Genomic DNA, 27,918 nt, shown 5'->3' with positions numbered 1-27,918 from the left:
TTAACACAAATATCCACTCAGGCAATCACAGTAACTCCATCACTGATAGACATGCCAGCCACGCCGAGGCAGTAATTCAAACTGAGCATCAGAAAGAGGATAAAGGTGATTTACATGACTTTAAACACGGCGTGGTTGTTGGCGCCAGGCGGGATGGTCTGAGTATTTCAAAAATTCCCGACCTGTTGGAATTTTCCCACACAAGCACGAGTTTGCAGTGAGCGGTCTGGCAAAGAGAGAACGCCCAGCGAGCAGCACGTCTCTGGGTGAACGTGCTTTGTTGATGCCAGAGGTCAGAACGGTCAGGCGGTGATTCGAAAGCCACTCATTATAACCAAGATATGCAGAACAGCATCTCTGAATGCAAAACATACCCAACCTTGATGCTGTTGAACTGCAACACTTACAGCTATATAAACAGAATTTGCAATATGAAATATACTTAGTGGGAAGCTTAATGCTGCTAGAATGCTAATTCAATCTACTGACATGATGCTCATGCTGATGTCAGTAAATGTTGAGTTACTAATTAACGTTAGCTAACTAGTTTACTGTATTTGAGATTAAGGATGCGTCTCAGTGTCGCCTGCGGCTGTGAGGTCTGTGTTCTTCTGAGCTGTTTGAGCTCTCGCTCTCTCTGTGGGGTCTTTCATTAACAATAAAACTGCAAACGTTTTCTGATAATTACTTGAAGATCATTGTTTGTGATGCTGAGAATAATGAAAAGGGTTTTTATAACAGCAACATATAACAAAAATAACATAATCAATAACATGCATTAGGCTAACAAAACCGACAGAAGAACTGTAGTAGCTAGCATCACCATTTATATGTGCTCATGGGGACTGCATGTACTCTGCAGATAAACATGCTTTCTTGGCGTTATCCTGTTTATTTACAAGTTATTAGTGTTTGAATTTGCACCGTGTTAGCAGTTCTTTCACATGTGACAGCATCCAGCTGGAAGGCCATCAGCTACTTCACACTTCAGTAATCTGCCATTCATCCACATGCAAATAGAGCCTGTGTAATCTGCAGCTCATTTCCACTCACCTGTTGCTAACACTGCAGAGCTGCAGTGCAGAGCTGTGATCATTCACAGGTTTCAGCTATCAGCCTGCAGCCAGCAGTGTGTTTTGACTACTGCTGATATAATGAAATCTTCAGCTACTGAATTTAAAAAATCACTTTTAATAGTTATTTTAGAATTTAAGTTTTTTAATTCAATTATTAAGTATTGTGTCTCATAATAGGAACAAAAGTTTTTATTAGAATATGTAATTGTACTTACTTTATATAAAATTTATTTTCATTGGCCACTTTATTAAATACACTTGTTCAACCGTTCATTAACTCATCAGAGGTGCATCAGAATAGAGAGGAAAAGTGATTTCAGCGACTCTGGTCGTTGTTGATGATAGATGGGCTCGACTGAGGAGTTCAGAAACTGCTGATCTGCTGGAATTGTCCAGAATGGAATTGGTAGAGAAAACTCTGAAAGAGAGAACATCCAGTGAGCAGCAGTTCTCTGGGAGAAAATGCCTGATGATGTCAAAGGTCAGAGGAGCATGGAAAGACTGCTTTGAGCTGATGGGAAGGAAACTGTAACTCAAATAATTGAGTCACTGGAGTCACAGGAGTCACTGCCACACTGGGAGTGACTCCTGTGAGCGAAGAACAAGAAACCGAGGTTATAATTCACACAGGCTCACTGAACAACAGGAGACTGGGAAAAAGTTTGTGTTCTGATGAGTCTCAGTTTCTGCTGTGACGGGTGGATGAGATCGTGGCATAATCAGCGTGACATCCTGCCCCGTGTCAGCAGTGCAGTGTGGTGGTGTGTTCGTGTGAGAGATATCGGCTTGGCACACCTTAGTACCAGCTGACTGTTGTTTAAATCACACAGCAAACCTGAGTATTGTTGATGACCATTTAATTCAATTCAACTTTATTTACACAGCAGTCGCCTCAAGGTGCTTTATATTGTGCAGTTGGCTCTACAATAACACATACAGAGAAAAACCCAACAATCATATGACCCCCTATGAGCAGCACTTTGGCGACAGTGGGAAGGAAAAACTCCCTTTTAACAGGAAGAAACCTCCAGCAGAACCAGGCTCAGAGAGGGGCGGGGCCATCTGCTGCGACCAACCATGTCTCAACATGGCTACTGGCTACTATATGGCTGCTTCCAGAACAAGTTCAAAGGTCACAGCGAGTCCCCTGTAGGTCAGTGCGTCCGCAGTCAGCAGATCTCAGTACGTTACAGCTGCATCAGTTGTGATGTCATCAAACTATCAGGGGAATGTTTCAAGCCCTTTGCTAAATCTGTACCATAAACTATAACTAGAGTAAATGCAGTGCCAGCAATGGCTCCTAATGACGTGTCTGCTGCACATCTTTGCTGCTCTCCACAAAATCACATCTGAACCTGGTCAAAAGGGGCAATAAGCCTGAAGTGAAATCCACCTTGTGTGAAGCGTGTGAACGCAATCATCTGCAAAGCAGCCTGGAAGAAGAGCTTGTAGCGCGTGCCAAGATAAATGGCATCAAAACAGGCGAAGAGCTTTTCTCAGAGGCTTTCACGAGCTTTAGAAGTGTGAAGAATACAAAACAAAAGAAAGTAAAAGAACGTGAGAGGAAAGTTCCCATAGTGCATATTTCTCATCTGTGTGAAATGGATGTACTCGCTAAATTGTTAGGTTCAAAATGTTGCCTGTCAGAGTCGACCGGGTGCGAGAAGAGAAGCTTTTAGATGCTTTTTGACAACCTGACAAGTACTTTCTTCAGTCCCTCCTGAGTATAAGATGTACAGACCTTTGGATGTTTCTGCTGGTCAGCACTGACACGCTTTCTTTACTTACATGTCTCGAGTAACAAAGATCAACACAAAAACAAATTCATTATATATTTAATGTACAGGTGCTGTGACGTGTCCAACAGCGTCTTCAGCCTTTCAGCTCTTTCTGCTTTCAGCTGCTGAAGGTGTAAAGTCTGGATTAGCCTTCTGGTTCCTTCTTCATGAACTCCTGATCACAGTCTCATAGTTTGGTCTCAAGTCTTAACTACAGTAAAGCAGCAGTATTAACAAACAGGCACGCACAGCAGTGAACTCTGCATGACTCTCATTTCTAACCAACAGTCTCTGATATAGAATAAGATTAAGATATTTGTTCATGATGCATTCGCACGCACACACGCACGCACGCGCACGCACACACACACACACACACACACGCACACACACTCTGCTCTTATTGACACTGACGGGAAGAACAGGGCACTCAAAAATGTAACTACACTCGGCGTCCTTGTCAGTGCTGACAAGTGTAATTTCTACAAGTCTCTTGCACATATGGCATAAATCGTGCTCATTACTGCTGCCTCCTTCATCAGTGCCAGGACTGAATGAAGATCTGTGAAACATCAAATCAAAGCAGCCCTGAGTGACTGAATTCAGTCAGTATGACAGAATGATGAAACCAGCTGTCCTACATCTGGAAACAGTTTACCATTATCATGCTGTGGGATGCTTTCAGCATAGTTAGACATCAGTCATATATGCAGTGCATCAGTGGCATCGCTGTGATGAAATGTAAATCATCCAGTTTTAGGACCGACACCAAAGTGCAGCCTCCCAGCTCTGGATTATCTCTTCGTGACCGTTGGCCGGGCGCTTTCAGCAGTGTCGTGACTTCAATTTGTTTTCTACAATAACCTTGTCACAAGTGCTTCTGTAAATCCTCGGCTTTTGCAGTGTAGGATGTCATGAAGCAGTACAAGCCACGCCGTTAAATCTGTCCCCCGTTTTCATCTCTGGTAAAGAAGCAAAATAGTCTGGTCAAAATGATGCACCTGCAAGTCCAGCGGCACATTCCTCTCTCTCACAAGATGGTCTGTCAGTGAACCAAAGGCATGCAGGAATCATGTTTATTGCTTAATATCGTACCCATTTCTCATCCTGCTCATAAACCACTGTGAGGTTATGAATAAAGCCATTGTGGATTTTTTCTAACTTGATTTAATCAGGTGAAATTAAGCTAAAACTGTTCGTCCCAAAACACAAAGATGATGTCGTACTATTACGCTACACGGGTGCTGTAAGGTGATAATTATCCATACAGTAACTGCCCGGCTTCCATTGAGCCATGGCAGTGCTTTAAACTGAGCATGATGGTGTGCCCGGTGTGCAGCAGTGTAAAAGGGGAGCAGTATGAATCACTCCTGTGAGGTTAAACTGTTTGCTGTTTTCTGAAGTTTCAAGCAGGCTGTTTAATCAGGCCCAGTTCGGTTTGATGTGTCTCTGTGGGAAGCACAGGGGATTTTCAGCTCAGCTAGACTCTGGGGCCTATGGGAGGCTAATCACATGCTGACTAAAATAATACAATGTAAGTGCATACTGCAAGACTGCAAAGCCTGTTAAATAATGGCAGTAGAAGCTTCTATTAAGTGTTTCCTCCATATTCATCGCAGAGGTCTTCCTCCTGTTATCCACAAGGGCGTATGGATAATGTCAGACCGCTGGACAAACTCAACATGTGAATGAAATCAGGGACACTTCCTCTCCTAGGCAACAAAAACACAATCTTGTGCCACATTTTTGCAGCACTTAATTGTAGCGCTCGACAGAACCAGCTGAATGTGGATTTATGAGAGCCAGTAATTACGGCACAACTGGGAAAAGAAGTGAAAGGTCACGACTGACGCTGAATAAAGGTGTTTCGTTCTAGGACTGCAGCTGACAATTACTCTCATTATTGATCTGCTGAGGATTATTTCTCTCACTGTTTGGTTCATGAAATGTCACAAACGTTCACGATGTGGAGGCTGGTGAAGATGCATTTACTGTGGACATTTCTAACTTCACCAGTTCACTCATGTCAGGTTTATGATCTGCTAACAAATGCATCACACAATATTATGACCTATCATTGCACTTGTATTACTCTGTGATGCTTGTTGTTGTTATTTGCTGGTTGTGTAGCTGCTGTGAGGCTGTACAGAGTGGCACGATGCTCTAACAGCACACGATGCTGTGCACACCGATCTTCACCCAGCTGTGTACTGGCATGTGAACGCCGCTGCTGTGCTCGTTATTCTTGCTAATGTGAAATGAGACTGAGTGGTCTTCTAACCTCTTTGAGGGCCCACGGGGCCTGATCAGCTCACCTAACAGTTAGCACGCCTCAGAGCAGTGGGCGGCCTGTGGAAATTCAAAAACCACTTTGGTGTGACCACCAGTGTCACTCTTTGTACTGAGGACACAGTAGCAGGATACCCAGATGCATTTTTTGCTCATTAAAAGAACGAGCAGGTCAAAAGACGCCATCTGAATATTATTGCTCACATACTGCAAATGAATGCCAATTGAACAGGTTCAAAGATGTTGAATTGCTGTGTGAATAATTTCAGGATATTATTGCTGTGGGAACAAAGAGAAAGCACTAGTCGCTGTGTAAGTCAGAGTTAGGACTGACATCTGAAATTCATGCCATGTCTTTATCGTGCTTGACTCGGTGTAGTGGAGACTTTTTGTATGAAGCTAAAAGAACACACTCCTCAAGGTTGCGCATCAACAGCATAGTTCCACACAGTGCGTGTCTGACCACTGCCACATAATGGAGCTGAAGATAACATGTCCTCTAGCCTCCTCCAGCTTAATCCCCTCATCAATGTTTCACACATCAGGTTGTTAGGAAGGGATCCAGGTCAAAGCCTTGTTAGATCTCAATCTCAGTCAATTTACACAGGATGACGGCTTAGGATGATACAATCAACAACCTCCTGGCACTGTGGCATGGATTGCTAATTAATTAACTTAGCTTAGGCCTGACAAAGGAGAGCTTATGTGCCACCATTGTTTCATCAGTATTTAATAAATGACTCTGGAGAGAGAGCGATGCACGGCCGAGCACAGCGGCACAAACGGGGAGTTGCTGAAATGACCGTGGCAAAGTATTGCCATGTTTATTTTTTTGCAAATGTCATCTTTGAAGTGATCGCATAGACTTTGATCTCATATCTGGCAATATGAAGACAAAAGGCCTCTGCTAGCCTGTGCGGCACCACGCCATAGATTCACATTAGGAGCGTGATTGACGGAGAAGAAGTTCGGAGTTTTTAATCCTCGCTTTCACTGCCACAGAGACCATCGTCTCCTCATTGAAATTCACAGGGCTGTTCCCAGTAAGAGGGGAACATTTATTTCATTTCCATACACTCAGTCCCATTCATTTACACTGTCTCTGGTGTACCTACCCAGAACATGTACCTTTTCTTAGTTTAACAATCATGCCGTGCGCTTGGAGACGTTCCCAGCTGTTGGGAGCGTGAACCAGGAAATCAGCTTACACTGGTAATTAGTTTGCCCATTTTGTTACTGACAGTTGAACTGCTTTCATCAAAATGCCGCAGACTTCCGTTGCCATGACACACCGGTATTAGTGCCTGGTGATTGTCAGCTCCTCCCACCAAACAAGTCCTTGTATCAATATCATGCTAACTATCTATGCCACCCATTTAGCGGGTATGAAATTCCATCTTCTGTGCACGTTTTCCCTCCCAGGAAAACAGCCTCTCTGATAACAAAGATGTCAAACCTCCTGACAATCTGTGTAACAGTGCTTTGTCTGCAAGCCAAGGCCAATATTGTCAGTAATAAGGGGAAAAAAGGCCTTTGAACAATGTCAGCTTGTTTCTGCAGGTATCCAGTGTTTTTTCCTTTGAAAGACTCATTAAATTTATGCAAATGACATTGTCACCCCTTGAAATATGCAAATGTACTCCTTGCAGTGTGTTATGAGACGAGTGCGCTGCAAAGAGTGGAATGCTCTTTCATTGCGATATAAGAGGAGGCGGCAGTTTGGGTGGTAACAAGGTCTGCAAATATTTTGGCCTGCTCTTTTTATTATTTTCTAAATTGAAATGAGTGTCTGTCCACCCATCCATCTATCGCATATACTGTATATATGCATGCATATATACATATATATATATATATATATATATATATATATATATATATATATATATATATATATATATATATATATATATATGTATATAAAAAACAAAAAACACCCAGCACGCCCCTGCGGGCGGTTTATCCTTCAAGCTCGGGTCCTCTACCAGAGGCCTGGGAGCTTGAGGGTCCTGCGCAGTATCTTAGCTGTTCCCAGGACTGCGCTCTTCTGGACAGAGATCTCCGCTGTTGTTCCCGGGATCTGCTGGAGCCACTCGCCTAGCTTGGGAGTCACCGCACCTAGTGCTCCGATTACCACGAGGACCACCGTTACCTTCACCCTCCACATCCTCTCGAGCTCCTCTCTGAGCCCTTGGTATTTCTCCAGCTTCTCGTGTTCCTTCTTCCTGATATTGCTGTCATTCGGAACCGCTACATCGATCACTACGGCCGTCTTCTTCTGTTTGTCTACCACCACTATGTCCGGTTGGTTAGCCACCACCATTTTGTCCGTCTGTATCTGGAAGTCCCACAGGATCTTAGCTCGGTCATTCTCCACCACCCTTGGGGGCATCTCCAATTTTGACCTCGGGACTTCCAGGTTATACTCGGCACAGATGTTCCTGTACACTATGCCGGCCACTTGGTTATGGCGTTCCATGTATGCCTTGCCTGCTAGCATCTTGCACCCTGCTGTTATGTGCTGGATTGTCTCTGGGGCATCTTTACACAGCCTGCACCTGGGGTCTTGCCTGGTGTGATAGACCCCAGCCTCTATGGATCTTGTGCTCAGAGCTTGTTCTTGTGCTGCCATGATTAGTGCCTCTGTGCTGTCTTTCAGTCCAGCTTTGTCCAGCCACTGGTAGGATTTCTGGATATCAGCCACCTCCTCTATCTGCCGGTGGTACATACCGTGCAGGGGCCTGTCCTTCCATGATGGTTCCTCGTCTCCCTCCTCTTTCTTGGGTTTTTGCTGCCTGAGGTATTCACTGAGCACTCGGTCAGTTGGGGCCATCTTCCCAATGTATTCTTGGATGTTCCTTGTCTCATCCTGGACTGTGGTGCTGACACTCACCAGTCCCCGGCCCCCTTCCTTCCGCTTAGCGTACAGGGTGCTGGACTTGGGGTGAAACCCTCCATGCATGGTAAGGAGCTTTCTTGTCTTTATGTCAGTGGCTTCTATCTCCTCCTTTGGCCAGCCTATTACCCCAGCAGGGTACCTGATCACGGGCAGGGCGTACGTGTTGATGGCCCGGATCTTGTTCTTACCATTCAGCTGACTCCTCAGGACTTGCCTGACCCTCTGCAGGTACTTGGTGGTTGCAGCTTTTCTAGCGGCCTCTTCATGGTTCCCATTCGCCTGTGGGATCCCCAGGTACTTGTAACTGTCCTCTATGTCTGTAATGTTGCCTTCTGGTAGTTCAATCCCCTCAGTTCTGACTACCTTTCCTCTCTTTGTTACCATCCGACTACACTTCTCCAGTCCGAACGACATTCCAATGTCATTGCTGTATAGCCTGGTAGTGTGGATCAGTGAATCGATGTCTCTTTCACTCTTGGCATACAGCTTGATGTCATCCATGTACAGGAGGTGGCTGACAACTGCTCCGTTCCGTAGTCGGTATCGGTAGCCAGTCTTGTTAATGATCTCACTGAGGGGGTTCAGGCCTATGCAGAACAGCAGTGGGGACAGAGCATCTCCTTGGTAGATCCCGCACTTGATGGTGACTTGTGCTATGGGCTTGGAGTTGACTGCATATATATATATATATATATATATATATATATATATATATATATATATATATATATATATATATATATATATATATATATATATATATATATATCTATATATATATATATCTATATATACATATCCCCTCAGTGGTCCCCGTGGTAATCGGAGCACTAGGTGCGGTGACTCCCAAGCTAGGCGAGTGGCTCCAGCAGATCCCGGGAACAACATCGGAGATCTCTGTCCAGAAGAGCGCAGTCCTGGGAACAGCTAAGATACTGCGCAGGACCCTCAAGCTCCCAGGCCTCTGGTAGAGGACCCGAGCTTGAAGGATAAACCGCCCGCAGGGGCGTGCTGGGTGTTTTTTATATACAGTGCTTTCGGTTCAGTACACATATGTATGGAACAATACAAATTTTTTAATTTATTTTATCAACTTTCCTTCTGACGATGCTGTCTGCGTTGAGCGCTCAGTGGATCTGCGCTCGACAGTGCAGCCTAGGCGGAGTAGTCAAACGCAGATTCACTGAGCGCAGGGCAAGCTAGCGAGACAGAAGCTAAGCTCGTTGCAACATGGCGAATTGAACCTCCCCCACCCTCATTCAGATCTGGTCTTTGGAACTATTTTGGTTTTCATGTGACGTATGACCCTGAAGGTAAGCGCGTCATGGACTAAAGTAAAACAGTATGTTGGATGTGCCATGCAATGCTCAATTACATGGGTGGGAACTAGTGTGTTAGCGCAGTTAGCTCGTTAACATGTTCCAGCCCCAAGCACGGGGCGATCCGCGGTAGCTCGTTAACGGAGATTTGCCGTGTTGTGGCGTTAACGTCATTTCAGATTAACGCTGACAGCACTAGTGGGAACACAACGAATATGACTGCACATTTACTCCGACAGCATCCTAGTGCAAAGACAAGTGGAAGCAGACAAAAACAACAAGCAGCATGCTACAAACTTTAGCCGAGTCATTTAGACAGCCGTTAGCACAGGATTCTCCTTATGGGGACCTGATATGTTTAATATGCTGCTGAGAATATAGCCCAGAAGAAGCGTATAGTAGAGCTTTTATTTTGAAAGAGCCATTTCTCTGTAATAAACTCTCTTTTCCAAAGATGAGTGATTCCTCCATCAGATAGATTATTTTTTTATTACTTTGTTGTTTCCGCAACATTAAATATAAAAACTGTACTTTTGAGTTAAAATATATATTTATAATTTTAATAAATGACAAATGAAAAAGGCATGAACATTGTTTTTGTATCGAAAAAATATCGAACCGTGACACCAAAGTATCGAACCGAACCATGAATTTTGTGTATCGTTGCACCCCTAATATATATATATGTATATATTATCTATCCATCCGTCTATTTATCTGTGTATCCATCCATCCTTCTTGGCTCTAAATCTTATGCCGTAGGAAGCCTGGTTATTTCCACTCTCATGGCGCCACATTGTGGGAAAATGCATTTGTGGGTTGAGGAGCAGAGTTGAGTTCATGAGAATCTCCAGATCTTCTCTGTGAATGCAAAACAACTTATTCACTTATTGAATTTGTTTTTGTTGTTTGGATCATTTGTTGGATGGGATGCTTGACGTCTGGAGAGAAGAGTATTTTTGAGAATTTACCAGTTTATCCATTTAACCAACAGAGGCCTCAATGACATGTGGAAGAACCACACACAGCCACAACAGCCTGGCCCCTCCTCATGCTGGTCACTGCTGTGGGATGGCATCCCATTGTTCAACCAGCACATACTGGAGCCATTTCTCCATGATGTTTGTTCACCATCTTTGTTATATAGCTTACCATTGCTTCATAAAAACATTTTCTCTAATAGGCAGGATTCAGATGAGGGCTGATAGCTATTAATCAGAAGCAGCCTAAAACTTTCTTACCCGCCACCCCAGCTGTTTTAGTCTAATTGGCCTTGGCTGTTTGTCCTTTTTTTCTCACTTCTGCCTAAAGAGCAGTTTTATATTTTTGCCACATCTGTGCCTTCCATGATCCTATCCTCGCCTCCAGTGTTGGCCACACATAATGTATTTACAACTAGACTGTTGATGCCTCCAGTGAAGCTCCACCGTGGCACGTGCTGAACAGCCCGTGAGACCATCTGCATCTTGCCATTCAGCTACACTTTGTCTCTCTGGTCCAGATCTGCCGGGTCTACTGGAGCACCAGCACCTCCAGGCCTTGGTTCTGGCTGAAGTGGATATTAACCAGCTTCTCCCAGTTGAGCTCTTTAAAATAGGATTAGGCGCGCTTACTGGCTTCTTAGGAAACACAGCTCCATTGGCTTACACTTATCTGTTATGAACAGTCATGAACTGATGGTGGAGGAATGAAGAACAAAATTAGCCTTTAGAAAAACAGTTCAAATAGCGCATGGTCTGCTGTAGCTCATCTGGTTTACAGTGTAACCTTGGTTCAAGTGATTCTTTCGACAATGGAGGTTTCAATTCATCACAAAGGCCAGCGTTGCTTACTTTCTGCAAAAAAGGACAGTCGGGTATTTAGACCCTCACTCATTAACTCTCTAACTGACCAGCTGGGTCACATGAACTGATAAAAGCAAAACATTCTGTTATTTCATCTGCGTTCAGCTGAAAATAATGTTCTTCACAAAGACGATGATAAAAATACACAAAATGTAATTTTAAAAGGATCTGAAGGTGTGAATGGATTCTCCCACAGTCAATGAAGGAAGTATTAAGGTGTTATCAACAATATCCTCAAATTATACTTCAGTATCGGGGTGTTTGAAGGTTGAATGGGGGTGGGGGACAAAAAAATTCTGTCAGAATGGATCCAATATTCAGCAAGTAGTTGATTTGTATCCAGCATTTAGAGAGGAGCTTAATTACATTTAGTTCTACTGAGAAGTGAAGATCAATATCTTGAACTATCTCTTATCTAAAATAAGAGCTGGACCCTGTTGACTAATGTGCATTTATGTTTTAGATATTTTATTAGATAATCAGCAATCATTAACCTTACAAAGGATATCAGCACCTTTTCAAATTATCTCTAGTAACTGTTGCCACATTTGTAGTTACTTTTATCACAGTTGGTGAACAGCAGGACTTTCTCAAAGCTCTATAAACAGGACAGCTATACTTACATGACCTTCAGTTCTATATAATCCAAACAGCTGAGTGCAGCGCGGTCAGTCTGGGTTCATTTCCTCAGCCTCATTTCCTGCTCTGCTCTAAAGTTACAGCAAACATGTGTAGTGAAAATTCTTGGTAGTCGTGTCTCCTTAAATGATGTTATTATGGCGACCGTCTGGTCCACAGTGTAGTTTCAGCATCACAGATGCTTCTGAATGAACATAGAAGTGTTACAGTAACATTAGAACATTTTTTCTTTCTAATTACAGGAATGAACCACAGACAGCATGGTCCTACACTGGTTTCTATACTGGTAATCCAAATCACAACCACGACAACATCGATTTTTAGATGTGATATGAAGATTGCAAAGGATGTGACTTTTGTGACATCTACTTGTTTAGTTTATGTGCTACTGAAACTGGAACACAATCTGAACACAACAGCACACAAGAGACAATATTATTGCATAATATATAGTATAATATAATATATATAATATTTTTTTCTCTCTGTGCTCACATATTACATTTTATTTAGATAGTTTTTAGATAGATAGAGGATGAACACCTAAAACTCAACTACTTAACCAACATTCACAGGTGTAAAAACAAAAACCTTAGCTGGTGTTATTTAATCGTCATGTTTAGATTGAACATAAAGAGGAAGATTTCTGAAAAAAATGAGTGAATTTTGGTTCAAACAAAAACAATTTGTTTGCCATTTAATAAACAAAATATTTGCAGTTTGTTTATTTCCTGATAGAATGTTTTGTGTCAAACGATGTTGTAAATGTGGAAAAATGAAAATATGGTTGGAAAACAGCATTTCTTCTGTATTCAGTTCAGGTCAAGGACACTCTTGTATTTGTCTGACAGCTAGAAAACGTCTCGCAGCTTTACCGCCTGCTCATCACCACGCAGGCAGTTATTTCCAGTTCTAACAATGTGACAGCATGATGAGATTTCTGATCTGTATGTGTATATGGAGGATGTGTTTGTTATAGCGACAACACATCCTTCAATAACACGGACAAACATGTTTTTACCGCTTCATTACTGGACGAGCATGTGGTGCGCACACCTCGAGCCCCACTTCGTTCTCACTGACCTTGGTTTTATGCACCTGATCAGATTATCTCAATTAAACACATGTGAAGGAAATCAGAGTCTGCAGTATGCTCTAAGGTGCGATCTCTGACCCAACAGATGTTAATGTCATCCTTTGTGCTCGTTCCTTTGAAATTGATGAATACATTGGTGACATTCGAAGGTCAGGGCGAGCAGCCTCCTATATAAAATTCCTGGATTCGTCACGATGGGTAAATCCTTGAATAGTAATGTTGAGCTTGGTGAGAGTGTCAGGTATTCACACGCAGCCTAAAGTGGGATTCAGTTATGGATGAAGGAAAGCAAATCAGCTCCGGTTTAAAGACAGCATTTTATTTTTGTGATTTTATTTATCAGATATCTTTTCTTTTTTTGCTGTTTCTTGGATTTATTATCCTCTTGATCTAAATGTTTACTAAGATGTCTAAAGTTTGTAGTTTCCATGCTGTAGCTCTGTGTTTTTCATTTATTTATAGTAGCACTGCGTGTTAAATGCTTTATGCACATGAGGCTCATAAAAATGTGTTTGCAGGTATTTTGCTGTGAGGAAAAACTACAAATATAAAAGGTTTGAAGATACTAAACTCAGAAGATTTTGTCTTTAGGAGAATAACAGTTTCTGCACTTTTCATATTAGTCCATGAATGTGCATCAAAGGGGTTCGCCACTCAGCAGGCTGACAGTGCACACCAAGCATGCAAGAAACAAGTAAAAGTAAACGTAGACAAATCTCAACACCAGGCGGTGGTTGGTTTGCAGCTCAAACTGCTTACTGTCATAAGTTGCTGTAGACGGGAAAAGCCAGCGCAGGTGATCATCATGTGAAATGCAAGACGCTGGGTTCAGCCCTCTGAGCTTGGTGCATGCAGCCGGGCATTCAGAAATCCTGCTTTGCATATGATGACATTTATGATGGAGCCTGAATAGGAAATAAGGAAAGTCATTGAGCAGCTTCTCCTGAGAATTTTGTGTTAAGCCCCAAATGAGAAGCAACGACATTATTCTTGCCAACATTTTTATGGTGAATGCAGAGCTTTGTGTGAAATTGTGGGCTGGATCAATACTGCTTCTCCGAGGGTTTCTTCCATTCAAGATAACCTTATCCCAGCAGAGAGGGCGGCCCTGCCCACAGCACTCGAGGAGAATGACAAGGAGCTACAGTAAGACAGCGAGGCTTTTTCCATCGAGGCTTCAATCCTTTTGTCATTATTGTTACCAGATATGAAAGTAACTGATGTGGAAACAGGAGGCTTTTGTCAACCTATGCTACACCTCATTTGTCTTCTCTTACCCAAGGTCATTATATGTGACTCTCAAATATTAATTGTTATAGTGGCACTTTGTGTCAAAACATGCTGTAGTTTCAGCACAGAGACGGCTGAAGCCACAAAGGAAGTGAGCGTCAGCGTTGGATTACACTTCCTTTTGCTGGTTGTCTTGAACAAAGAGAATCACTGATGCAGCACAGTGTGCGACAAACTGCTGATTCCTCACCAGCGTCTCCCTGGCATCATGCTATAGACATGTTTCAGTAAGCACAGTTTTACTCATGTTAAATTTATGCCATGTAGTTCTTTTAAAAAACATATATACTCTTACAAAATTACTCTCAAGTCTCAGTTATGACTCAGTTTTTTGCAGTGGTATGGGCTCAAACTGTGGTCATAAATATTCTGTGCTTGTAAATCAGGATTTGTAAGCGTAAAAAAGATTTGTGTGTGAAACTCTGCCCTCAAGTTTCAAGTTACAAGTACAAATTTTGACCCTATTTTTCTTCCTTTCATCTGATTGGCCGATCTCACGTCAATCACAAATTAGCAGCACATCCTGGTCCGATGTGAAAGGACCTTTATGCTGCGCACTGTGACTCACAGCAATGGTCCCAGGTCAGCCCTGACTTTGAGTTACACTAATCCTAAAGTAATAATGTTATTTCTAACCACTGATATAGCACAACTTTATCCTTTCAACAGCTGCTGCAAGTTTGGGGACCTAGCTGCTATCGGATATTTATATAGAGATCCTCCAGCTTCAAACTGTATCACCCTTCAAGGACCTGCAGTTCAAAAAAAGCGCCCCTCGACAGCCAAACCCATCTGTTCTCTGATTGGATAGTTACATTTGTGATTGACATGACATTGACCAATCAGCTGAAAGGAAGAAAAACAGGGTCAAAATTCGTACTTGTAACTTGCAGAGTTTCACACGTATTTTCACACACAAATTCTTTTTACACATACAAAACTGATTTACAAGTACAAAATATTTATGACCACAATTTGAGCCCATAGTGCAAACAAACATCCTGATAGTCCAGGTGAAAGTGATGCATGAAACATCTGCTTAAACTTTGGGAAACTTCGTGACATTTAAATTCCTGATTTATGAAAAGGACTCGAGAGCATTAATATTGAAACTGACTGCATCCTTGTACCATAATATCGTTGGAAATGACATTTTCAAGAGGGAAATGTCTACAATTTGTATTACATGTCATTTCAAAACAGAAGGCTGTAACAGCAGTCCAGTTCCTTGCTCATACAGCACTCAGTCATCCACTCACACACTAATGTTTTCTGTGCCTCAGTGCTTTCTAACATTCACTCACTGATGGATGCCCGAGGATGCTTTGGCATGCAGACGGGAGCAGCCAGGGATCAAACCACCTCCCTTCCAATTAGTAGATGACCTGCTCTCCTCTGTGTGTTAGCACACATGCTAGCTCGCAATGAATGCACTTCTTGCAACTATCACTGCTTGTCCAGACTTTTTTTTTTTTCATCCTACTGCAGAAGAAGAGACCCACAGAAGCTTCTGGCGTCTGACTACCCACTCAGCGTCACAGCTCGTAGCACACTAAGTGGCGGTCAGTTAGCCACAGTGTGTCTTCTAAACCTCTGCCTCACCCACTGACCAGATGAAAGCACATACGTCCTAAGTGGCTGTGCTGTCCTTGGTTTCATTTTCATTAGAGTCAGTCAGGAGAATTCAAAACTATAGTCTGAAAGATAAATTGAGATACTTTCATCACGTCTGTTGGGGCTACTGTAATCACATTACACTTTAAAACAGTGTGCAACAACCTCTGTTCCTAATTTCACCTCACAAGTATTATTCAAATGACTGCCCACATGGAAAAGATCTATATGAATCTTATAAAGTTTGTATCTGTCCTGTGTGAAACTTGTATGAAAAAGCATACAAGAGTGAAAACACATATAAGACCCCTTGAAAAATTATATAAATGAAACTTGTATGTTTTGGATACTAAAACAATACATGAAGTAATGAGAAAGTGGCCACTTTCATGAGTAAATCATATAAGGCTTCTATGATTCACTGTATGAAGTAGGCCACATGTTATTTAAGTCTTTTATACGTTTTTACTATTTCTTTTCCATATGGGTGCAGGTGACTTCATTATAAAGGTGCAGATGCAGCCACAGTCCGTCACAAACAAACTGTTACTAAAAGAGCTTTGGTAACATTTTATAACACGACCCGTGAATAAGACGTGGGCAGCCTGTGCTTACGTTCTGTAAAGTGTTTCCCTTATTGTGTCCAATCATAGTAACCTCAAGGTGCTTCACACTGTCAGGTAAAGACCCAGCGATCAGATGCACCTCTAAGAACAAGCGCTGGGTGACAGCAGGAGGGAAAAATCTCTCTTTTAACAGGAAGAAACCAAGAACAGAACCAGGTTCAGCGAGGGGCGGTCACTGGGGTGTGAAGGGAGAGAGGAGAGGAAAGGGCATTATTTCTTTTTCTCATCTCCTGAGAAATAGAAATAATAAAAGCTGCTAAATGGCGCAGTCGTTCAGTACTTCATACTGAAGAGTTCTGATTGGCTAGAACCTTCCTGTGTGGGGTTTGCATGTTGTCTCTCTGCCTGTGTTCATTTTCCTCCCAAAGCCATGCATGTTACGTTCATGTGTGATTCCCAGTTGGCCAAAGGTGGAGATGTGGTCCTGGTGCCCTGTGGAGGATGTTGTGATCACTGGTATATAAACCAGTGCAGTGAGGATGATGATGCCACAGAATGGAATCAAACTGCAAAGGTAAAGACGAGCTTTAATTTATTTAAAGAGGAACGAACATCATTAACGAGTGCTGCCTAACCAAATACAGCGTGGTTAAAAGTCAGCCTGGTCGAGCTGCCCTGCTGTAAATATAAAGTGTTCAGTAGGTGCAGATTTCTAATCGTCTGAACAAACATGTGATTTCCAGTCGCTGCCGACAGCATGATGTGAGCGGCTGCCATCATAAAAAGCTTTGGATGCCGATGATTGATGGCGAGCCGGCCTGTCCGGTGATGGTGTCTTTACACATAGGTTATTTTGACTGCAATCATCTGCAGATGGCACTGTGCAAATTATTGATCATTATGTTTCCAGCACTGCACATATTTTCTTGGCAGACTGTACTTTATATGACATCCCTTCCCTAACCACTGGCATATCCACGCTATTACTGAAATGTGGAGAGACATGCTCAGGCTTTCCGAGTCTCCTATCCCTCTAATTGGCGAGACACGGCTTCAGCTGTGTCTGGCAACAGAAGACGGAGAGAGCAGAGGATTTGTGAGTCGGCAGCACTGAAGTGAAAACAAGAGAAATTTAAGAATAACTCTGCAGTATGAGGTAGATAAGGCACACACTGATCACCCTCCATTTGCTTTAACTGCTTCGCATTTCCCCGTATTAGAAAATCTCGACATTTTGTAAGATATGGCGTTTGGTTAAAACGCTCTCTTCAATGGAACGGAGTTTGTAAGGATCATTGGCGCCCAGACTTCAAACCCACTGCGTGCGTCACAAGCTCAGCAAGACTACACGTTGGCTAATAAAAGCCTACAAGCTAAAATAAATATCTGCTCCACACTAATAGTTTAACACCACATCCATCTAAACACGTGTTTCTTTTACGGGTGGTGCAGGAAGCCCATGCAGTGACGCGTGCGCTGTCGGGTTTCTTGCTGATGGCGACAGTTGTAAGCCAGGCGGAGCTTTGGGTTCAAAGGTCGCCATTCACCCCCCAGTGGATTTGTCTTGCATGGATGTGACTGTATGACGTCTCATTGTCAGTGATTTGTGCTGCGTTTGCGTTTGCACACAGCAGGACCTGCCAGCATACGAGAACACAAAAAGCACCACATGACCAACTATTGTCCCTCATTTAAAGGTAATACACGGCTTGATGCCAGGGTGAATTTGTTATGTTTCAATTGGTGCATGAAGCAGGCTTTATAATGTTTGATTTTAATATAGTGAAGTGAACTTTATAGTCCCGCTCCATGCCAGTAAAGCTTTTAAAATCTAAAGCATGAGAGCAAATTTGACGATCCAAAGCAAATGAAGACTGTCAGACATCCAGTCCCTCGGGTTTGGCACTGAACTGTCTGCGCGCTCCCCGATGTTAAACAAAAGCTGAACTCTTAAGGCCCTTTTAAATTGCTTTCCTTGTAAATTCATCATCAGCTGATTTAATCTAAATCTGGGCTTTTGATCTGGTGCTACCTGAGTTCGTGCCCTTGCGAGTCATATTTAGAGGTGCGGCGATTGCAGCATTTTGAGGATGAGTAAAAAATCAGGCAGCTTAGACATGCTTTACCTGCAGCTTCACCTAAACCCTGCAGAAGGAACCAGCCCGTTATTAGCCTGCAGCTTTTAACTGCCTCGATTTTCCCCAAAGTTCATGTGCTCACCTGTAATTTTAATGACGTTAATCTCGTTACTTTTAATCAAACTGTGGTCATCTCTGTGTAAACGGAACTTCGTGGTTCAAAACTAATAACTGTGACTTATTAATCTTGTCAGGCTGTGTATTAAAATCCAGATGGCAGAGACTCTGCTGACCTTGGTGTCGACCTTCCAGCGAATCATGATTTTAAAATGTGCTCAGTCAGTCGTACTCAGCACCAGTCTGTACAGGGAGTGCAGAATTATTAGGCAAGTTGTATTTTTGAGGAATAATTTTATTATTGAACAACAACCATGTTCTCAATGAACCCAAAAAACTCATTAATATCAAAGCTGAATGTTTTTGGAAGTAGTTTTTAGTTTGTTTTTAGTTTCAGCTATTTTAGGGGGATATCTGTGTGTGCAGGTGACTATTACTGTGCATAATTATTAGGCAACTTAACAAAAAACAAATATATACCCATTTCAATTATTTCTTTTTACCAGTGAAACCAATATAACATCTCCACATTCACAAATATACATTTCTGACATTCAAAAACAAAACAAAAACAAATCAGCGACCAATATAGCCACCTTTCTTTGCAAGGACACTCAAAAGCCTGCCATCCATGGATTCTGTCAGTGTTTTGATCTGTTCACCATCAACATTGCGTGCAGCAGCAACCACAGCCTCCCAGACACTGTTCAGAGAGGTGTACTGTTTTCCCTCCTTGTAAATCTCACATTTGATGATGGACCACAGGTTCTCAATGGGGTTCAGATCAGGTGAACAAGGAGGCCATGTCATTAGTTTTTCTTCTTTTATACCCTTTCTTGCAGCCACGCTGTGGAGTACTTGGACGCGTGTGATGGAGCATTGTCCTGCATGAAAATCATGTTTTTCTTGAAGGATGCAGACTTCTTCCTGTACCACTGCTTGAAGAAGGTGTCTTCCAGAAACTGGCAGTAGGACTGGGAGTTGAGCTTGACTCCATCCTCAACCCGAAAAGGCCCCACAAGCTCATCTTTGATGATACCAGCCCAAACCAGTACTCCACCTCCACCTTGCTGGCGTCTGAGTCGGACTGGAGCTCTCTGCCCTTTACCAATCCAGCCACGGGCCCATCCATCTGGCCCATCAAGACTCACTCTCATTTCATCAGTCCATAAAACCTTAGAAAAACCAGTCTTGAGATATTTCTTGGCCCAGTCTTGACGTTTCAGCTTGTGTGTCTTGTTCAGTGGTGGTCGTCTTTCAGCCTTTCTTACCTTGGCCATGTCTCTGAGTATTGCACACCTTGTGCTTTTGGGCACTCCAGTGATGTTGCAGCTCTGAAATATGGCCAAACTGGTGGCAAGTGGCATCTTGGCAGCTGCACGCTTGACTTTTCTCAGTTCATGGGCAGTTATTTTGCGCCTTGGTTTTTCCACACGCTTCTTGCGACCCTGTTGACTATTTTGAATGAAACGCTTGATTGTTCGATGATCACGCTTCAGAAGCTTTGCAGTTTTGAGACTGCTGCATCCCTCTGCAAGATATCTCACTATTTTTGACTTTTCTGAGCCTGTCAAGTCCTTCTTTTGACCCATTTTGCCAAAGGAAAGGACGTTGCCTAATAATTATGCACACCTGATATAGGGTGTTGATGTCATTAGACCTTCTCATTACAGAGATGCACATCACCTAATATGCTTAATTGGTAGTAGGCTTTCGAGCCTATACAGCTTGGAGTAAGACAACATGCATGAAGAGGATGATGTGGACAAAATACTCATTTGCCTAATAATTCTGCACTCCCTGTAGTGTTGGCACTGTTAACAGCCCCAACACAAAGTATTACATATAATAACGTTTGTTTTAAAGTAATGCATCACTGTTAAAAACAAATGAAAACTCCAAATATTGGAGACTCTTTATGTGAACTTTGAATGAAAAGAGTTCTGGAAACTTGAATTTTCTTGTTCAGATAATTGCAACATTCCCGTGAGGTTGGCAATGAAATCCGAACTTTGCTGGGATGTACTTCAACCTGTAAAAGCAGGAACTCCTGCTGAGTAAGCAAAACATTTCCAGCACCGGTAAAATAAAGCGTAGCTTTCAGCTCCTGCTGTATCTCCCGCAGCAGCCTGAGCTGCATCTTTGGTTTGGCACACATTTGTACTCCAGATGCTGCCCTTCCATTTATGCAGGTGTTGTACACGAGCTCGGCTTTTTCTCTTTTTAAACTGATTACCTTACGTATTTGCTGTTAACGCCACAACATGTCTGCGGAGACAGGCCGTGTGGTGGTGTGTGTGATGGACCCAGGTGCGCACACAAGTGAGTAGACGGGAGTGAACTTAACAGAAAGCGAGCCTTTATTATGGCTGAAGACAAAGTGTACAAACACTAGACTAGACTATAACTAAACTGGGAAAACTAGTACTGTGACAAACTAAGAAGACTCAGAGACTATGGTGATAACTGCAAAGACTGACCGTGAAACCATGGAGGCGGGGACACAGACGACGTGACACAGACTGCATGAAACACAGAGACTAAATACACATGAGGGATGATCAGGGGAAGTGGCCACACATGGGAGCACAGCTGACACACATGAACCTAAAGACAGGACAGGAGAAGTGAAACTGAATACACTGACATTGAATACAGACTTTCAAAGTAAAACAGGAAACATGGAGATCAGACATAACCACGCAGACATGACTCATGACAGGTAGACGCACGAACCAGGGAGACGGAGTACAGGGGAAGATGACAGAAACGCCAACATGGCAACATAAGACACACAGACATAAACACATGAAGGGCAAGGGAGACCTAACACAAGGGTGATATAATTACAGATGAGCTGGAATAACTTAATGAACCTAAACAAACAATAAACATCAAAATAGACTAAAACTCAAAACACTGGGTCGCACGACCCAGGACCATGACACCATGGCCTGAGAGTCACATAATTAGCAGCTAACAATATAACACAAGTGTGCAAAACCAGCCTGTAGAGCGTTTGACAAGTAAAGAAAATGTTGTGAGTCCACTGCTCAGTCTCAGGTTCGAGCTTTGAGTGCCGGCAAACGCTCGGCGTTAATTCGATTCTGGGTCCAGCAGCAGGAGAGTTGTTTCTGCCCAGGAACCATCATGCTCTCGTCCTTTTGTGCAATAAAAATAGAAATAATGTCTCCACTCCTCAAAAGTGGTGAACTCTACTATTTTCTCCTTCTCCTGAACACTCGCGCTGCAATCAGACTGTAAGTGTGCAGGAAGCTCAGCTTAACTCAGAGTAACTGTGATGTGTAACGTGGGGGGAGTCTTCAGCAATGCTTTGTTGTACACGTCTATAATATATCTCTCATTGCACAGACGTTTAATAAATATAACTCACCGTTAAAAATACAGCAAACGTCTTTTTAATAGACTCATTTTATCCGTATTTATTCCTTTTTTCTAAACGTTTCCACGTGTAGCTGAATGCTCGCTGACGAAGAAACCCTCACGTTTCCTGGATATATAAACAATAAGATGAATACATTAAATAAAACAGGCTAACATTTGTGTGTCTGCAGCAACAGTGTGAGGAGAACTCTTGAATCAGTGTGGTGAATTGGTCTGAAATGACTTCACCAACAAATAAAGTTCAGATTTATTTCTATAATGTTTAGAATAAATTGTCACACTGTGACTTTCAGGACCGAGACAAACGTTGCATGGACGCATACCAAAACTATGCATTTGTTTATACTTGCTGTAAGCCACGATGACCTAATCCCCGTTTGGCACGTTTGCTGTTTCGCCGAGCTGCTCGTGTCTGGCCGTGCTTCATATCAGCTGATCTAGCACAGCTACACCGTGTGTGCAAAGCCTGCCCTGTGAGAATGATAAATTGAAGTGATACACGTGTGGTCTTACCTGCATGGCTCGGGAGTCTCTTGGGTGAATAACTCTACTTGTTTGTGTACGTGCACTGAACCTATCCTTTCTCCTATGGGGGAGTCGGGTGCTGGGCTCAGCGGGGCCTCTGGGAAGACATTATCGCCCACCCAGCTATCCCCGTGGGCTGTAGCTCCCTGCATCTCTGCCAGAGGGACTTGAACATCATTTGTTACTCTGAGCATCTCTTTACTTGTCCTTCTGCAGGTGTGGTTCTTTCTTTGTTGGAGTTATTCTTAAATTAAATGTTTTCTAAAAATAATATCATTAGTGTCCCACAGCCGCTTCCCACACATCTGTATTAGTTTTTAATGTGATACGCAATATAGAAAGCAACAAAACCCGAAGCACAAATAGTCCTACTGCACAGAAAATCATATTAGCCGAGGCATAAAAGGCTCCAAGAAGCATCAGCACCACAAACACAACTGAGTCCAGTTCAGTGAGTCTGACTGGGAGACGCACACCCATCGATTACAGCACCCGCACAGCTACCGTCCAACCTTAATAGAATACAAATAGATAAAATAAATCAATAAATAAACAGCGCACAGTTATTATTAGCACAAGATATCCGGGAGGACCGCGACGGTTTTTGTATTGTTGATTTAATATCCATTTTAATGCTTTTAGGTTTAATTCCAGGATTGTAGTCTTTGAGGTAACAGCGTCTACAGGGGTTCTCCAGAAACAGCACATTTTGGGACATTAGGTTAGCAGCGGCTTCATGTTGTTCCAGCTGGTTTTAATCTGTTTTATGAGCTGCAGAGCACCAATAATCATTGTGTTGTCTGTTTTTTCCTCTACAAACAACAACAGCTACATACATATTTATGGTTCCTGCCTGTGCCAGCTGAGCACAACAAAGTTATAGTTAATATAGTTAAATGGACTTTGATCCACATCCTGTCTAATGACAGAAGCAGAAATATCAGAGTGCAGATGTTGTCTTTCAGTCACTGCAGAAAGCTGCGTGATCAGTGTGATCTCAGACTAACCAGAGAAGCTGAGTCCATCGCGTCACAGAGCGACGGTTACGATGATGCACAAACCACAAAACCACAACCACTCTTTAATCATCTCAGAGGGAACCTGAAATATGAAGCGACTCGCTGTAATTGATGGAACCATAAATTCTGCTCTCTGTCAGAAAATATCCGAATCATCGGTTCATGAGCTGAAGCTGGAGAGTCAGGACACTGATCCCAGAGCAGCAAGTTCACCTCTGAATGGTTTTAAAAACAAACCAGAATCAGTGTGAGGATTTGAGATACTGGATGATGTTAAACATGTTGGAAAACCCTCCAATGCGGCTGACTTCAAACAACTATGCAAAGAAGAGTGGACCAGAACTCCTCCACAGCAACATCAGTTTGATTTGAAAGGTTTTCCCATAACTGCACAACAACAGGTTTAGGGGACAATCACCTTTTCACACAGCCAGGTAACTTTTTCCATTAGTTGATTAAATAATAATTAAAAAGCTGAATTTTGTATTTATTCAGTTTATCTTTGTCTAATATTAAAATGTGTTTGATGATCTGAATGATGTAAGTGTGACAATAAACAGAGAACAGAGAGAAAGAACATCTTTATCTTACAACCTCGAGGCAACTGTTGTTGCTGCCGTGTAAATAAGCCTGAATTGAACTGAAGAGGGCAAATACTGTGGGTAGTGACTGAAGAATAAGATGGGCAGCAGAAATGAGTTTCCTCAAAGAGGCTCAGCGATAGTGATAGGATGCAGAGCTGTGTTACTCAGGACTGGCTCAGAGCGAAGGCGTGACTGGACCAGGCTTCACACGGGTTGATGTCATGAATTAGCCGTGTGAAGCAGGCAGGAATGGAGCAGAAACACAGAACTAACTAAAACTGAAATATACATGAAACTAAACAGGTGGGGAGGCAGAACGCACGGCGGGGAACGAGGGAGAGAGCGCTTAAACACGAGGGAACAGATGGGGAACACAGCTGAGCCGAATTAGCCCCAACGAACACAACGAGACCAGGGGAACAAAACTAAACACACTGAATAAGGAATGCAAGACTTTCACAATAAAACAGGAAACAAAGGAACTCAGGACTGAAACGTGAGAGTAGTGGAGGAAAGCCAGACGAGAGGGAGCGAGGGAAGACGAGAGGAGACATGATGGGGAACATAGAATGAAACACAGACACACAGAGGACAAAGACACAAGGAGGAAGCTAATGATCAAGGAACTAAACAGGGAGTGTAAGAAAGTCAAAACAGACTAAGATGAACATAAACCAAATACAGAATATCAAGAAACACAAGAAACTCTAAATGCTGGGTCAAAAGGACCGAGAACCACGACACGTTATCTCCGTTCACCCTCATGCTGTGCAGGATATGAGCGCCATGCAGTCCCACTGTAAACAGCTGAAATGTCACAACTGTAAAGTCAACAGTAATTATCAGCGGCAGGACAAGCAGCAAGCTTTTAACCGCCAAAGAGAAAAATAAGCTCTCAGATATAAAGTGTATGATGTCACCATCAGCCAGGCTGACGTGTGTTTTTAGGACACGTAAGCTCACGTCACAGCTGACTGGACTGATGGACTCACCGTATCAGCCGCTGTGATTTTGGGAAACATCGCTTTGTTTTTATATGTTTCAATCAAAGTACGCTGGACCTCTGAATCTTGTTTTATTCACTGTCATGTGAAAAACCGATGCCTGCATTTAGACAGCAAGGGGTTTGAGCCCAGAGCCAGAGAGGATTTACATCAGAGCTTTGAAGTCAGCGTCATTATAATCTCACCTGAGGAGAGAGCTGATGTCCTGTTTCAACAAATTAATGATCGGCCTTCTGCACAGAGCGGAGGCTTGAATGTCATTGAACACATCGCAGACTGTGTATAAAAAGCACAGCAGTTCTCTGGTTTTAAATGACATACAAAGAGCTTCGGGTTAAATTCAAGGTCAAGGTGTGGAAAACAAAGTATTAAATGGCACGCCGTGTTATTTAATTCTACTTTGGAGAGAGCAGCACAGCGACAGTAACTTCAGGGCACTTTAGATTGTAAGGTAAAGACCTACGTTATTAAAGAGGAGCAACGAGTAGCATGGAAATGTCAAGAACAACAAACAGGACAAAATACAACCTCAGGAGAGGGAAGACGAAAGCTGGTAGCGTGCAATAGTGGCATATAAAAGCAGGATGTGGAGGAGAAGAGCTCTGTGCATCATGGGAAGTCCTCCAGCCGGAGCCCACAGCAGTATTAATATAGACTGGTTCAGGGTTACCTCACCCAGACCCGACTATAAGCTTTATCAAAAAAGCTTTGCATTTAAGCCCGTCTGAAAAGCAGAGCCACGTCTGTCTATTGGACCTAAAGTGGGAGCTGCTGTGAGAACTTCACAGCCTTCGTAAAATTCATATGCTCGTTCATAACACTGGGCTGGGGGAGGTTGTGCTTGTAAATCTTAATATTATTCTACATGCTTGACCAACTTCACAGCTGTTGTCTAACCGTAATATTAATGAAAACACACAAAAAGACTTGTAATATGCAAATAATCAGATGTGATTTTTAAAAAATAAAATTTACATTTGGTGACAAAATGGTGTTAGAAGCTTTGTGATGTCGAGCTGTAGACGAGCGAGCTGTGATTGCAACGATGCTGAGCTGGACAGCATCTGTGTGGAAAGCAAGCAGCACGTTATCTTCTGCTGAGAAGAAAAGCTTTGAAAATGGAGGCAGTGTGATGACGAATTACTGCGCTTTGTGAAATGCAGCTTCAGAGCCTCCATACACACACACACACACACACACACACACACACACACACACACACACACACACACACACATGCACACACACACACACACACACACACGCACACACGCACACACATGCACACACACACACACACACACACACACACACACACATGCACACACACACACACACATGCACACACACACACACACACACACACACAGACATGCACACACACACACACACATGCACACACACACACACACACACACACACACGCACACACACACACACATGCACACACACACACACACACACACACACACACACACACACACACACACACACACACACACACACACCTCTTATGAGAGCAGATACGTCCCTTTTAGAGACAATTCCCACACTGAGCCGGGGGCTTTTATTCCTGTTTAAACATCATTTATGTCTCTTTGTTTCTTTTCACGTGCATTTCATTTTCTTCCACAGTGTCACAAAGTATCTTACTCAACATGATAGGATACCAGATTATCTTCAATCATCCTCTCTTTGATGCAGGTTTGTCCAGGACGGAGCGCAGAGGTGGAGAAAGGCCTGACGGGCAGCAGCGGGGTCAAAGTGCTCGGGTACGTTCCCCGAGTGCGTGAAGACAACGCCGCTGCTCCACCCCCCCCCTATGTCACGTTCTCATTCATATGTCAGGCTGATTCTGAGGATGGTTTGGCTCTCACACATGTAACATTATGCACTGGTATCATTAACAAATATATAATTATTAACCAGGTTACCACCCTTTGGTGGTCCTCCTCGGGTCCTTGTACTCTGGGGCCTCTGGATGTCTGGAGTTTTGATCTCCTCCATACCTGCTTCACACCCTGGAGGACGGGGCTGTGGCCCCCCCACACTCCCTAGCAGATCGTTACATGGAGAAACCTTTGGAATGCAAGCATGCTGATCCACACAGGTGTACACACGGGTGTTCACAGACGCGGACTAAAGCTTTCTTGGCTGCTGCCTCAAAGCACATTGTGCGCTGTCTATCTTGCGTGCTGCACAATATCGTTTATTAATTAGTATCTACTGATATCTACTGCTAGCTAGTTTATTGTGATGGTGCCGTTTTTTTTATTATGTTGCTCTTTGTTGTTTGCTTTCTCTTCTGTTTTTTTTCTCCATACAGGTGACCCAGGTGTTTTGTTTTTTTTGTTTGTTTGCTTTTTTCTTTCTTCCCCCCTTTCTCACCGTCTCTTCTCCCCTTTGGTTTTCTTTCTCTCCCTCTCTTTCTTTCATTCTTTCCCCCTGTCTTATCCCCCAGTCATGTCTGTCCCGTTTGTAGCAACTGAAAATAAAATAAATTCATAATTATAATAAAGGTCAATCAAATGGACCAATATGGCAAGGCCATGATGATCCACTTGGTAAAATAAATCCGCTTGGCATCTTACTTGGCCTTAAGACAACAATTCTGATGCTAAAGATCCAAAAGGGACACAAAAAAAAAAAAAATTAACCAGGTTACAGTTCAGAGTGAAGTTATTAAAAACTATATATGTGTACAGATTATACTGAGTACTAATGTTTGTTTGTACACTGTTGCCTCCAGTGTTGACTGCTGTTGATACAAGATATC

The 27,918-nt window shown here is 42.9% G+C and overlaps 1 long non-coding RNA gene across 1 annotated transcript in view; it reads left to right on the top strand.

The window, feature by feature from the left end:
- The window catches only part of LOC308409834, a 56,187-nt gene extending 28,779 nt beyond the window's left edge, over positions 1-27,408 (top strand). Inside the window, exon 3 of the long non-coding RNA XR_013974087.1 lies at positions 26,847-27,408. This is a non-coding gene — a long non-coding RNA (uncharacterized lncRNA). The remainder of the gene's footprint in view (positions 1-26,846) is intronic.
- Positions 27,409-27,918: the final 510 nt, after the last annotated feature.

The sequence above is a fragment of the Rhamphochromis sp. 'chilingali' genome (genome assembly GCF_963969265.1).
Source record: "Rhamphochromis sp. 'chilingali' genome assembly, chromosome: 14".
Lineage (NCBI taxonomy): Eukaryota > Metazoa > Chordata > Actinopteri > Cichliformes > Cichlidae > Rhamphochromis > Rhamphochromis sp. 'chilingali'.
Note: the sequence above shows the minus strand (reverse complement) of the source record. Positions and strands in the feature narration are given on the sequence as shown.